The sequence below is a fragment of the Augochlora pura genome, chromosome 10 (assembly GCF_028453695.1).
Source record: "Augochlora pura isolate Apur16 chromosome 10, APUR_v2.2.1, whole genome shotgun sequence".
Classification (NCBI taxonomy): domain Eukaryota; kingdom Metazoa; phylum Arthropoda; class Insecta; order Hymenoptera; family Halictidae; genus Augochlora; species Augochlora pura.
The window spans coordinates 956,422-971,634 of record NC_135781.1 but is presented as its reverse complement, the minus strand read 5'-3'; the positions used below and the strand labels follow the sequence as shown (position 1 = coordinate 971,634).

Here is a 15,213-nt window from a genome sequence, read left to right as displayed (position 1 = left end):
GAATTTTCGGATGACGCGACGCCTTTTTTTAATATTTTTTCGCTCGATCTGACGCGTCGTTGAGGGAAGTCTTTCGCAACTGACCTCAATAAAGTTAATTCACCGGCATTCCGTAAGGCTTAACGCCGCGACGCTCGTGAATTTGTTTAACCTTCCATTCTTGCGCGGTTTTTCCGCGTTATTGACCAGTGTCGATAACTAGGTGTAAATTAATTAACGATTTTAAGAGAAATGTTGAAAATTTAAGAGAAATTTTGAAATTTTGAAATTTGAACATAACCCTTTGCACTCGACTGGTGACTCCAAGACATCACTGAAAATTGTTCTGTCATGTCTCAAAATAATTCGTGAATAATTACAGTTATCAGTGTTCAAAAGAAGACCATTAAAAATGCAACTGCTTTGTCAGCCATATGACTCACATTCATATCTAGAAAATGCGATAAGTCACATAAAATGGAAATACTATAGCTAACAGAAAGATAGAATCAAGGTAGAATGGCTTCGAGTTCAACGAGTTAAACTGAGTCATTAATTAACTAGAATTTAAATATCCTATAAAATATTCAATTATGGAAAAATTGATGAATCTGCAAGAATTGCCAACTGGAAATCATCTTCCAAGCAATAATGATTCACGAAATGAATATTCGAAAATTAAAAACATAATTTATTTTATTACGAGACGAGTTCGAGCTCGCGATGGTAAGACGGAGTCGCGGAATTCTCGGACCGAAGTTGCAGTTTTAATCGCAGCTCCTATCATCGGGAATCTAACCTCGAGATTACGATAATTCGTGTAAACACACGCGAGCGAGAGGCTCGAGCCTCGTCGCGGCAAACAAAACGTCTGTTAATGGATGACGCTCCGACCGGTTACGCAACTGCGCGACGCTTGCATATTCATGACCTTTACACCGATTTGGAAAAGTGTAAAAGTCGGGAGTCGGAATATGTATGATTGACACGACGTGAGAATGATTTGCGAAGGAGCAAAGAAATCAGCAATGAAATGAGCGAAGAAATCGGATATCGAATATGAAATCTTGAATATTGACTGTAGAATAGTTAATATAAAATATTGAATATTGAACACTTAATACTGACTATTGAATATAGGATACAGATTATAGAATTTAGAAAATAAAATACTGTCTATAGAATATAGAATACAGAATACTGATTATTGAATACAAACTACAGAATATTTCATCTTCAATATTAAATATACCATACTAAATCAATACAAATTAAATACTAATCAATGCAGAAAACTCAACTTTCCCCTTCCACGTCTCCAAATTCTTCGAACCGGACCCCCATACACCCAAGAGAATTGTTTCGCAGGACATACAACGTGCTCGCAGTTTTCCGTAGGTTCCCAGGACCGCGACAAAGTTGAATTCTACCCAGGAATCGATTACGGCCGGTCGGAGGCAGCTAATCGCGTCGCCATTAATATATTCCTTTCGCGGCGGCCGTTTGAAAAATCAAATTAAACGCGCGATCGCGCGCGATCAAAGCGGGTCCAGGAGCTCGCGACGCGCCATCGCGTTATTTTCCAGCGAAACAGCCGCTTAATTACTTGTCACACGGCAGCCGAGATGATGCATCGCCGTCGAAACACGGGATATACATAAATTTCCCGGCGAACGAGTGCCGCGTCCGGCCTATCTCTCGCGACACGGCCCGCGAACGAATCGTTCTCGTTGTTGCGCGCGCGGAAAATATTGCGGCGGAAGCGGTCCGATTCAAAATAATCGCCGCGCCGATAATGTGTGCGAACAGTGCGCTTGCACTGGAATTTTATTGACCGGTCCGCCATGAACTCCGAGATAATTAACCAATTAGACGTCTCCGCGGAACGTCTTAACAACAAGATACACATTGTGAACGAAAAACGCGAATCGGATCGCGAAATTTTCGTTCGCTTTGCTCCAACTTTCGGTGATTGTTTTTATTATATAACGGAAAAATGTACCGCTTTTTAATCGGCTAATGAATTCACTTGATGAGCGACAAAATTGTATGGTATAAATATAAAATATAAATAATAAAATTAACAATTATTCGTCCGGTAATCCAATTGTCATATATGTTACAAATAAGTCACCGAAATCTACCTGAAATAAATTTGTCAAATTTACTTTATGGACGCAGATAAAAATGAATTTCCGAACAATTTTCTACATTCTTCCATCATAATTTTAAAAAATAATTTGTATTATCCAGTAAACTAGTCGAACTAACTTAAACTTAACCCTAACCCCAAAAACTATACACCCCCTGTATCAGAACCGTTCCTTATCGCTGGTGTGTTTTATCAGTCACTGTACAATGTAATTGCATAATCGAAGATCTCGGCAGACCACGCGCCTCTCGGGCAGAATTTTATCAGCGATCCCGCGATAAGGCGTCAATCATCCTTTTGAAGAAACTGTTAACGATTTCGTACATTGCGCGCGAATCTCCGCGGCAGCGCGGAGCTGGCTTAATGGCGGCGACGCGGGCAAACAGCGTATCCGAAAATTCGCGTAACAGTGCTAACCGATTAAACGCGGGTAAGGAGATTAGAGGGGATCACGGGGAGTAGAACATTTCGATTACCTCCTATTTACCGGGCGCGAAATACGGTAACTCGGTTTAATATTCGAACGGCGAAGAACTTCCCAAAGCCGTTCGCCGCCGCCGCCGCTGCTGCTGCTTGCCGAGCAAGAGCTTTGATCGGTCTAACATCGCTTATTCATGAGCCGAGCCGCTTCTAGCAAACACTGGCTCTCTCGTTTCCCGACGGTCGAACGTAAACGATAACAATTTTTCAAAGTCGTTTTTTCAAAGCGGATAATAGTTTGTTCTTATCGGTCGGCAAATGAGGTACAAATTTTAACGGGAGGTATTTGACAGTGACGAGAAATGTTTCTTTATTTTCCAGCTATAGTTAGTTGCTGGAATTTGTTTAAAAGGCGCGTCGATTATATTAATGTAAATATTAATCTTTTTAACGTATAGTTAAAAGTCGCGTGATGGAAATTTATAGTCAGAATAAATTGTGAATTTCTAGTAGAGAGGCTAGTTTTATTATTTATTGTTATCCTGTCGGTAATTAAAAATCTCTAGCCATAATAAATGTCCTCCCTAACCTAAAAAATATTATCACCGATAACAAGTAACAAAACCAAATTTTTGCTATAATAATCGACCACGATACCAACGTGATCCCAACCGTGAAAAGGTCGAATTTGACGTTGAAACCTGGCTTGTTCTAAGAGCGAATCCAAAACCGAGTCGCCGGCCGAAGATCGAATTACACTTGGCAGCGGCCGACGAAAAATCAGCGTAACTCGTTAAATAGCATTATCCGGTTAACGGTAATGCGTGGGGGGGCATTCGGTTAACCGTAACAATGTTACCTGCGGCGGCCCGAGTGCTAACTGAACAATCGGTTGCTAACCGGTTAATCGCGCGCCTCTGCGGTCCGCGTACAACCGGTTCAATCAAGAACCGTGTGCGTGTGTCTATAGTATACGACTGTCGTGTATTACATATGTGCAACACCACAAATACCGGGAAGTATCGACAAAGAGAATTTTTTACATAATGCAACAGGAAACGGTCGATCAGCATCCGAGGAACACATTGGAAATTCGCTCGTGACACACATTCGTTTTTCTGCGAAACTTTGCGTCGGCCGCGTGAACGTTAAACAAACAACTGCTATAATGCGATACCGAGATATGGTTAAATAATGTTATTTAAATGGCGAGGCATTTAATGTTCTATTTATCCAATAATTATCTATTTGGATCTTGAAAGGGATGAAATATTATTTTCACCGAATTTTGTATTAATTATCGAAAGAAATTAAATAAAGTAGATATAAATGAAAATAAATATAATAGAAAAGAAGCCTGTATGAATGTAGAGGTATTTTGATATCTAAGTATGATAAATCGGAATAAATAAATCTCAGTAAAGTAGATACAAAGCTAAGTAAATATAGTAAAACAGAAATCCATATAGATATTGCAATATCTCAATACGATATATCAGAATAAATATAAAATCAAAATCAAAATAAATCTAAATCTAAATAAATATATTTTAAAAAGAAATCTATACAAAAATAGATTGCAAGATAAATATAAATTGCGAGATTCACAGCCACGAAGAACGTCCATAGAATTCCACCCCATCCCTCCAATTTCCACCAAAGTAAACTAATTTAGTTTCGCGTGGAACGCGAACCCCGTTCGAAGCGATTTCAATAAAGAATGATTTGCTTATTTCACGGGGGCTGTTCCAAAACGGGGGTCCCCGTAGAAAGAACCATCGACGATAATGGGACACGCTAAACTGGCTCATTGTCCCAAGTTTTGTTACCGCCATACCGTCTCCCGTGACCGGCAAACTAAAACGTAGAAGGATCCCATGTTCTTCAATTAAGCGGAACGGGTTTCGTTACTGCCCGCGCAGTAAACGTTACGGGCGAGACCACTGCCAATTAGACAATTTATCTACCGGCCCACGAAATTCTGGAGAACCGATTATACGAAATGAAAAATTGCCCGGTGCTTAACACCCTGCCCTCACTCCCCTCCACTCACCCAGCGCCTTCGCGGCCACGATAATTAGAACGTTCTCCATCGTGATCGTTTCTTAGAAGAGAAATTTATGTTTATTGTCTGCTTCGATGATTGTTGGACCAACCCTTATTATTTGCAATTCTTGGTATTTTCAATTTTTGTTATTTTCAACCCCCGTCATTTTCACTCCTTGCGTCAAAAGTGACCACCATTTTATTTTTCGAAAAGGTGAAATTAGCAAATTAAAGCACAAGTGGCAAATTAAAAAAGGAATAAAGAAAATAGAAAAGAGAGAAAATTATGATTAATTAAAAATGTACTCGGAAATTAGATATCGAATTCTAATGAAAGAAACAAAAATCTAAAATCTTCAAATTATATTCTGAAATTTTTGCGCACCAATACCGTTGCTATTTTTCGGATGACAATTGTTCAAAAATTGTATGACGTGCGTGCTTCGCACAGGAAGTCTGCAATGACGATAACAATAATAAAAAATCCCACGTAAAACAGTCTGCATCATCACCATGGACGACAGCCGATTGCCCGAAAGCCTCGACAAGGTGTCAGCCCCCGCCGGGCGTGTTTCAGCTTTCAATGTATCAATCATCGTAGTTCCGAAGAGCCGAGCAGTTTTCGACGTGCCGCGATCCGCATTCAAATGAAACGCCTCGGGAACGAGATCTCGGAACTTTCCGATGGCCCCGACACGTGAACAAGGTCTGAACCGACGCGTCTCTCTCTCTCTCTCTCTCTCTCAATCTCTCTCTCTCTCAATCTCTCTACCCCCCACTTGTTCGGTCTCTCCATCCTCCGTTTTTTGCGCGCCGCGTCGCCCAACGAAGCGCTCTCGCACACAGAAATACACGCACATAGAAGAGAGAAGGAGCGAGAGAGATTTGCTTTCGGTCGATCAAAAACGGTCCTCGAGCGCGTGAAACAACTCATACAATGCCGTCGAACAACCAGCCGATATATCCCCGAAGCCCCCTCGAACACTGCTCGGCGTGTACCATATGTATGATACATGGAAGCCGTTGTTCCCCATGCGATACACGTTTTCCTCGGCTACGTACCGCGGGGATGGATGGGAACGGGTTCGCGAGGAAAATATGCGGCCATTCATCCGCCGGGAATGACAATGAACAGATAAATGACGTTCACGTGTCCCCCGCGCCGCCGCCGCGCCGCGCACAGCCGCGAGGAAAGGGCGATCGGATTCGTTTACCTGCGTTCGCCGAGGACGGCTGCGTTCCCCCATATAACTCCCCATGCTCCTCGCGTCCGCCGCCGCGACAGCCTTGTTCCAGTACGACGGTAATTCTTTGTTACGAATCTCTTTCTCTCTCTCTCTCTCTCTCTCTCGGCCGAGAACCGTATAACTTCGAATTTCTGCCGATTTATGGTGCCACCCGTCGCTCAACACTGACCTTTTTTCCGCTGACTATCTTCGTTGCATTAACCTCTATAATAACGAGTCAAACGAGTGACCAATGTTTCGTGTAGGATTTGATAAATATGGCTGCCAATTATTTTTATTAAAGCGAAGGAAAATTTGAATTTTTGTAGTCGAAATTTAGGGATGAAATTAAACGAGGACAATCAGGAAATAATTAAGGACGAAACGGCGATTCCTGCTTTCATGATGCGTTGGTTAGCACTTATCTTTCTTTAACCCTTTGCACTCGAATAAGGTGACTCCTACGCACCGCTGACAATTGTTATTTACCAGAATTTTAACAATTCCTATTTAACCCTCACAGCTACAAAATCTTGTTTGTTATTATTTTGTAACATATTAAAAATATACTTGTCAAAAAATTTAACTCCTAGGCTACTGACTAAAAAAAAGCAACTGTTGCAACTGCAAACAACTATTTTGAATGTATAATTAAAATCGAGTACAGAAGCTCGAGAGAAACAATTTCGCTGGAAATTGACAGTGAACTCGTGACAAACTAAAAATGAGTAATATTTTTGGAAATGAAAATAACAAAACGGGACAAAAATTGCCCGAAATAAGTAATAAAGTGTGTCGAGTACGCGAATGTTGGGACGAATAAATTCCGACGATAAATAAACGTAATAAATGATAAATAAAAGCACCGTCGAGCTCGACTTTTTATTTCGTCGATTTCTTCGTGCTGTATAGCACGTTCGAGGAGGAGGACACCGCTCGTAAGTTATAAATGCCGAAAGATCCGCAGTCTACTAACAATAATGGAGCGTATCCGGTCTGAAGGAAGTTCCACCCTCGATACCACCATCCCTTTCCCCCATAAAATTTACATGACCGTCGTATTTACGATCGATAGTCCGCGGATTTTCTAGATTTACGACGAAACTGGCTCTATAAACCCTGGAAAATGCAACACTCGCGTCGCCGTCATGCATCCGAATACCTAACTGTATAAACAAATTTATAAACAACCTAGCTGCAACTATAATACCCCAAAATCGATACATTTTGCATAAAGATCTCCACAATCCAATGATTAAAAACACAAATCCCTGAAAATTCGGATTTATACGATAGAAACTAATTAACTCTTTTGCAGCTTGTAATTAATGCAAAATTAACGTACGCTCTGCAACGAGTCCAGTAATTCAAAGGACAAATTTTCGGATATCCCAGCACAGTTTTCAATAATGTGAAAATTATTTTGGAACTCATTGGAAATTCGTGCATTATATTCAGCTCGACTCAGTTATTAAACAAAGAGAGAGAGAGAGAGTGAAATTTCAATTTGACGGATATTTGTTGCAGTCGACGACGAGGACCATTTTATATTTTATATTTTATTATTTCGAATCTGTCAGTAATGACGACCTGCGGCAAAAAGCGTCAAAAAAACGGCGAACGGGGCCAATACTAATTGGTTGTTTCTCCTGTTATTTATATTTCGTCGATTATTCGATGTCAAAAGTTCTGTTCGAAGGGATACGAATATAAATGGAATATCAGTGTATTATTTAATATATAGTGTATAGTATATAGTAATAAGTAAGTATATATACTATTATAGTACCGCTGTATATATTATTTTAATAATGTTATTATTATCACCTAATATTTTACATACACCTACAATATAAGTATCATAATAATACCTATAATATAAAAATTATAATAATACATATAACGTAAATAAATATAATAAAATACCAATAATATTAAAGTACAAAACTATCTACATGTAAAATTAATTTCGTTCACCGTTATTATACTCGTTACACTATGTGGCAGCTGGGCCCAGTGTTCACGGGACGATATTTAAAAATGGAGGTCCCAGAGCAGGTCAGCCCCGGGGCTGTTGACATTGAGATAGGTTTCGTACACGCCCCATTCGGCCGAGACACCGCTCGGACAGAAATTTTCCGTAGCGTCTCCCGCAGAGAGGCACGGACGGAATCGAATCGATTTCACGTCGCGCCAAGTGTTTCCATCCGGAGAAACCGTGTTGTATCGAGGAATACTGGCTCCGACGATCTGACGTCACGCCGCGCCGACGACCAGGCCTTGAGGAAAACGGTTATGCAGCCAAAGGTCCGATGCTCGCCTACCTGGGGGCGGGGACGGGAAGATAATTCGTGTCGGCAACCGGTGTGCGGCGCCGGATTCTACTGCTGCACGCGAAGATTGTGTCGCGTGAAACGATGAAGTCGAATGAAACGAGAGCTGCTGAGAAACGTAGTTTAATATAATGCAAGTCGTTGGTATTAAGAGGTAGAAATAAGGGCTGTCGCGTGGTTAAAGTATTATTTATATAATATTATTTTCTATCGAAATGGTAGGAGACTTGTGACTAATTGAAATAAACCGGGAAAGTCTCGATGCTCGGTCAAAGTCTTATTTTCTAGACAAAGTGACCGAATGCCTGAGTCATAAACGGTGAGTAACAGTTGAGAGATAAAGAAAGAAGGAAAATTTTGGGTGCGCTGATTTGGTAGCGCTAATTAAAAAACCTTAACGTAACCTTTAACATTGATCGATGTCTTTCACCGATTAAAACGAACGTCGAAAATATCAAAGCCGAGCAATGAAAACGCGCCTCTTCGGATCGCGAGTCGCGCTTCCGTTCACCGCGGAATCGAAAGCGTGTAAACAGTCGCTCGCGTCGCGGCCTTCGGACGTGGCTCGCCTGTTTATTATGCGTCCGTGTTGTTAAATAAAATTCACACCGTACAACCGCCACAGTGCGCACGGCGTTTGTTAAACAATCGAGCTAGCGGATTTTTCCGCACGCGGAGGACTCGGTTGAGACGTTTCCTTTTTTGCGAATCGTAAACTCCGGGAGACGATTTATCGCGTAGGGCGTTGAAAAGGTATAAAAGTTTACTTTATGGCTGCCGATGCCCGGCCGCGTGTGTAGTACACACGTTATAAATAAAACACGCTTTTGTCGGGGCAGCAACAGAAAAATACAGGTTCGGTCGGGAGGATGGCATTAGGCCTGACCTTGGAATATTTCCGCTCTAAAAATAAATACGCGTCCGTAGGAACCGCGTGTGGAACGATGCAGATTGATGCCCGAACTGTCTTCGAATCGCGAGCTGTTCGTAGTTTGCTGAAGCGGATCGATATTGCTTATCGATTCGTCGAAACGATCTTCGTGTTACTCGACGCGTTCCTCGAATACGCGATCCGAAGGAAACCTTTCTTTAACCACTTAGCTGCGTCGATATATTTCAGCAATATACTTTCATATTATACTAATTAAAATCAGTGCATTTTATGCGTATGATGTTCGAAAGAGTGAGCAGAATATAAATATTTTATATTTTCTCATGGGCAAATCTTAAATAGATCCAACGCCGTAATATCCTTAACAATTATTTCTATTATTTTTTTCCGTAACTTATATTTTTAAAAAAGGGCTAGAAGGCTAGCCCTATAGGGACTATAGAGTCGATTTACTGTTTCAATAACTATCACAGTACCTAAAACGCAAGAGTCGACGAACAGCCGACGATTGTACCTGCGAGTCCGTCTCACCTGCCTCGACTGGTTCGCAGACCGTGTGTTCGTCCCTCCGAAATTTAAATTCCACGGAAACACGCCTAACGCCGGGCTGCGTAAACATCGCGTCGCCGGGGGGAATGGAGAAACGCGGCCCCCGAATCCCGGCGCTCCTCGGTTTATCCCTCGAATCCGATACCGTTTCCGGTCCGCTGATTTGCTTCGCCGAGAAGTTCTGCCGAGCGAAAAGCCCGGCCCGGCCCGGCCCGCCGCCCGTTGTCCGGAAATCGAAAGAAACCGCAGACGTTTTCACTCAATAGAGGACATTTCTTGAAAGAGAGAGAGAGAGAGAGAGAGAGAGCGCGAAAAAGAGAGAAAGAGAGGGACGCCTTTGCGAGTCAGCGACCCGCGCCTCCTGCAACCTTAAGCTCTTTTCACGCCGGATACTTTTCGGGCTCGAGAAATCCGTGGATACCCGCGGTTAGGATTATTCGTAGAGAATGGTCCGTTTGGTCAAGCCCCCGTACCGCGCCAGCGTATTTGTCCGCGAATGAAGTGGTCCCCGGCACAGAAATGCGAATTTGCTGACGCGTTCAGGGATGAAAACCGGTTCGAAAAATGTCGCGGAACGTTTCGAAATTTTGTCAACGATAGGCGAAATTAAAATGTTTCAATTTAGCGCAGAGGATGGTACTTTGAATTTGAGTCTAGCGGGATGCGATGAAGTCGTTTTAGTATACAGGGTGGTACGCGCAATTTTTGCATAATTTAGAATTGTTTGATGTGATAGATTCGAAGTTAATTTGCCTAGTTACTATTCTGGTAGACTTTATTTTATTCTAGTAGACTTATTAGTATTATTATATATAAAATTATTATTATTATATTACATATAGTAATACAGATACTGTATTAAGTACATAACTATATTAAGTGTGAGCGGTAATAAAAACAGCGTATCGCGTATAAGTTTCCGCAACGTTTGGCTTCTGCCGGCGAAAAGACCAAGCGTCCCGGCAACGAATTCGCAGAACTATTGATAGCGGCACCATGGAAACCTCGGCCGTTATCGGGAACCGTATTCATGATCATGCGTCACTTGGAAATGTGTCATTGTGACAGTACGCGGCTACCGGAGAGTTTTAACCCTTTGCGCTCAAAGCCGTTTCAACTGGAAATCTAAAATAATTTTTCTGGATTCCACTATTTCCATTTTATATAACATATTATATAACAATTCGTTCTATGTCTATGAAATCGAGTTTTGCAACTCGTAGAACAGTTTTTTATAACTTTCAATACATTTTTTTAATCTTAGCTTTGGCGATATTTATAAAAATAATTTTGGAACGTGCCATAACAATTTCAATGGCGCATTTTAGTCGCCACTCGAGTGCAGAGGGTTAGAATACTTTCCTTGTGGGATCCGTGTCACCGGTAGAGAGCCAATAGTCTCGCGTCAAAAACAAGACTCCGATAAATTACACGTCCGCGTGCCTCATCCGAGCGAGCAGACGCACACGGGTCGCTGACAAATTCCGGAATTTCATTGCATCTGATTAACCCTTGCACGCCTCCGTGCCCGACACGCGCTGCTCCTACGGAGTTCCACGCGATACGTTATGTAATAATCTCTCTCCCTCTCTCTCTCTCACGAGAAAAACGGCTGTTAATCGTTTCTCGATAACGGCGAGCGTGTTATCGTACGTTGTTACAGCGGCGAGCGAATTCGAGAACCCGAAATGAGACGGGAACTTTCGTCACGAATTATGCTAATTTTAATTTCAGTATTGGAGAAGATTCATTTTAATTTAATTATTGAAGAAGATTAATTTTAATTGTATAAAGGTAAATTCATTTTTTACCTTTTGTATCAGGATTAATTTAAATATAAATAATGATATTATTTAGCTCGAAAATGAAAGAGCTAATTTTATACAATTTTTTAAGTAATATTTTAATTATAAATATAGAATTGGATGTGAAAAATAATTCGGTTTTATTGATATCTAGTTTTTTTTAGAAATGAATTTAATTCATATATTTTAGTTCAATAAAAGATTGGTTATATCGCTGCGCGTAAAAGTGGCAACGTCGCGAAGGCGTTCAGTGACGGACCTGTATTAATGTTGTTCTTATTGAATATTAATCGGTTTTTAAAGCACCGGGCATCCTTTTGGAGCGACTGCGATACATTGTCAAGGTTATGTTTCGGACCACGTGACGTCCAAGACGATGCAGAATGGTGACGAAACCGCTGTGTCGACACGACAACAAATTATGAAAAACCTCTGCCAGATTATACATAATTCATTAATATATTTAAATCAATTAACGTGCTAACCTTTAATTACCCCAGAACAACAGAAAATGGACTCGCGCCGCTTTCGAAATAAGCGGCCCAATTATGGAAATACATCGCTTTACGTCTTTCGCTTTTACCTTTCTCCTAAATCGCGTACAAACATTTTTGAGCCTGAGTGTACCGCGAGGTAGCGACAGCGCAAAACAAGAGTGTATACGGAAAGCCAGCAGCCTCCCATTACCGTCTCGAAGTAACAACTTCCCGGGGTGAATCGGTAGTCGCAAGTCGAATTAATTGGAGTGCAGCAAAGGATACGGAAGACTTTAATCCAATAGCGTTAATCCGGCCGTGGAAACGCGGCTTAACGTCAAACATCCAGGTACGCGCGCGCGCGTGCGTATATACACGCGGCTCCCTACCTTGCCCAAACACGACACGCTGCGTACACGCCATACTCAATTTACAAGTTCTCTGCAAATTGTTCCGAACCGCGTTCCGCCGCGCGTCGCGAGAACGTTGCCGAGGCAGACCTCGGTGCTTGACAATGGTTTTTCCAAAAATTGAGGAGGGAGCGTCAAATTGTGGCCTGAGAGAGATTCCCTCGTCATCAATATTTAAACATTTCAATAGACATAAACACTCGATAAATATAAAATTCCTTTGTTCTTCAAAGAAATGAGCGTGTTCCAAAAAATTCTAATCATAGTAATTTTGAAGAAAATGGTACAGCAAAGGGTTAAATATCCAGAGAAGCAAGGAAGATTTAATTTCTTTACGAACAGAAAGAGGAGATATCTTGGAGGACTTCGGACACATATATGACGAAGTTAATTACGTCACTCGTGGTCCTGATTCATTGACGATCTTCTACGTGATCATTCATGGTTTATTGACTATTCTCGATCGATCGTTTATCAATTATTCATGTTCCAACAACAGGGCCCTAGGCTATTTCAGCTTAGTGTGTAAATACTGTTCATCGAGCACATGGTTTCTGACACATGGCTTCAATTTTTACACAATTTAAAGAATTGACATAACCTAAATCAAATATTGACGAAATATATTGAATAACTATAATAATAATAATAATAACAACGATAATGATCATAAATGATGAATACGTTGCCATAAGCATTTGGACATAAATCGTAGAACGTGCAGAGATTTAATATTTGCCTCATCTCTCTCTTAATTTTCAAAGTCGTAATAATTCCACCCCCACCCTCGCGAGAACAAGTTCGTCGGACGTTTTACGGCTTCTCGCGAAAACAACCGAAATTTTAGCGAGGAACAAACACTGCCCCCCCCCCCCCTTTCTTCTGGTGTCGTCGACACCGCCTTGTTTCACGTTCCTCCCCGTAACCGGTTCGATCGGCATTCTTCCACGCTGTCAACGTTACGCGCCCCGCGTAGCTCGCGAGGATTTCGCGAGGTTTTATAGTTCGCCGGGAATCTCCTAGTCGTTGACGATCGATCGGACGATTGTTGACTCTTGCGCGTCTTCCACGAAGATTGCAAACAGCCCTTTCCGACTGTTTGCAGATTGTTTTCCAGCCGCATACGGATCGCCGATAGCTTGTTGACTAGCGTGATTTTTTATTTCGATGTTGGACGTATGGGGATTACGACTACGTTGGTATTTTTTGTTTCGAAATTAACGGAGTTTGACGGACAGTAATCTTAATAATAATATTAAATAAAATGGCAATTTTACATCTTGCAATAAATATACTTCTTCTACGATTTATGTAAAATTGATTCTGGTGACATAAATTTTCTATTCTAAATATATCTTTTCTCCTATTCGCATAAAATTGTTAAAGGAACCACACGGAGTGTCAGGTAGCGGCCTCGACAACCAAGAGAGAGAGAGAGGACAACAGAGAACCGTCGCATCGACAATAGACCCCGAATAGAATACAAAATCGCAGAGAGGCCCCGAAGAAGAATCGGACGAGACCGGGTCACCTCGAAAGAGAGAGGAAATACATTTCCATTGAACTCCTCCTCGCAGCTGACCAGAGAAACGAGAGAGCCTCGGCTTTGAATAAAGGTCCGCGGACGCAATATCGTGGCGCGGACGCTGTACACGGAGAGCAACAGTCGAATAAACGCAGCGTTTGCGTCCAGAAATAACTCCATAGAGACCCAAGCGTGGCGAGAGAGAAGCAAATGCTGCAAGAGCTGCTATCCTGCAACGGGCGGGGAACGAAGGTTCTCGAAGAGGAGACAACGTCCGCGGAGAGCGGCTGGAACGCTCGAAAACGAGCGCGAAGACGCCAATGCCGCGCACAGATGCGGATCGCAGATGATCTAAGTGTATTCTGCAGCTACGTCGAAAGCAATCCTTCTTGGATTATGCGGAAATGGACGGCGACTAGGGGATCTCGAAGCGCGAGGATAACCTTTAGTTCACGGTAAAATACGGGGGCAGCTTTGCTATAGTGTGGGGATGGTTTTCTGTCACTGGGATGGGTAATATCGTATTTATCGATGGCATTATGGGTACGCATAAATATGAAAATATTTAATATACGTACAGATATATAAATACATAATAATCCTACAGGTATATAAATATTTAATATACGTACAAGAATGTAAATATTGAATAACTATTTTTCTTATTTAATTTCATTTTCTCGGGGGTGGAAATGCTCCATCGAAAATGGAAACCAGCTCGAAGAAAAGTTACCAATTGCACAAAGTATATAATATTACTAGCGATATAACAAACCAATGAGTTAAATCCCCGATCGACTGATAGAAGTAGTAAAACACAAAGGTCGTCGAAGAAAATATTAGCTCGATACAAACGTGCTCGATTTTAGATGTAGGAATACGACTGAGAGATAGTCTTTATTACGGCTAATTACTTGCCCCCTTCTGTTTTATGCCTTTAATACTTTACCGACCGGTCAGTCGATCGTAAACATTTCTGTCATTACAGAGTAATTAAATCTACTGACATATATTTTTTAATGACATTGCTGTTAAACAATATTTTTACTATTCTATTGATTTTCGTAACTTTATAATATAAAAATTGGAATTTAGGCTAGCTGAATATTAACTCTTAGTTTCTATTTTATTTTATTAATCGCGATATCTAAACAATTATACAACAATATCAACACAGTAATAAAATTTGACATTTCTACCTTGACGATAGAAAAAAAACAGATTGGTTACCCTGACAACCGATCTACAGTCTACCAATTAGAGGAGAAAGCCGACTTGTAGACGGCTGACCGGTGAAGTGTTAATAATAGAAGAACAAAACTGTCCCGCGATAAAAAAAATAAACAGACGCGTTATTTGTCACTCGTGGCATGTAAAAGTGTAGGAATAACGAGTGCGAG

The 15,213-nt window shown here is 41.3% G+C and overlaps 1 protein-coding gene across 1 annotated transcript in view; it reads right to left on the bottom strand.

Moving 5' to 3' along the window:
• Mdr49 (Multi drug resistance 49) overlaps window positions 1–15,213 on the bottom strand; it is a 136,984-nt gene that overhangs the window by 121,361 nt on the left and 410 nt on the right. The gene's annotated exons all lie outside the window — the stretch shown is intronic.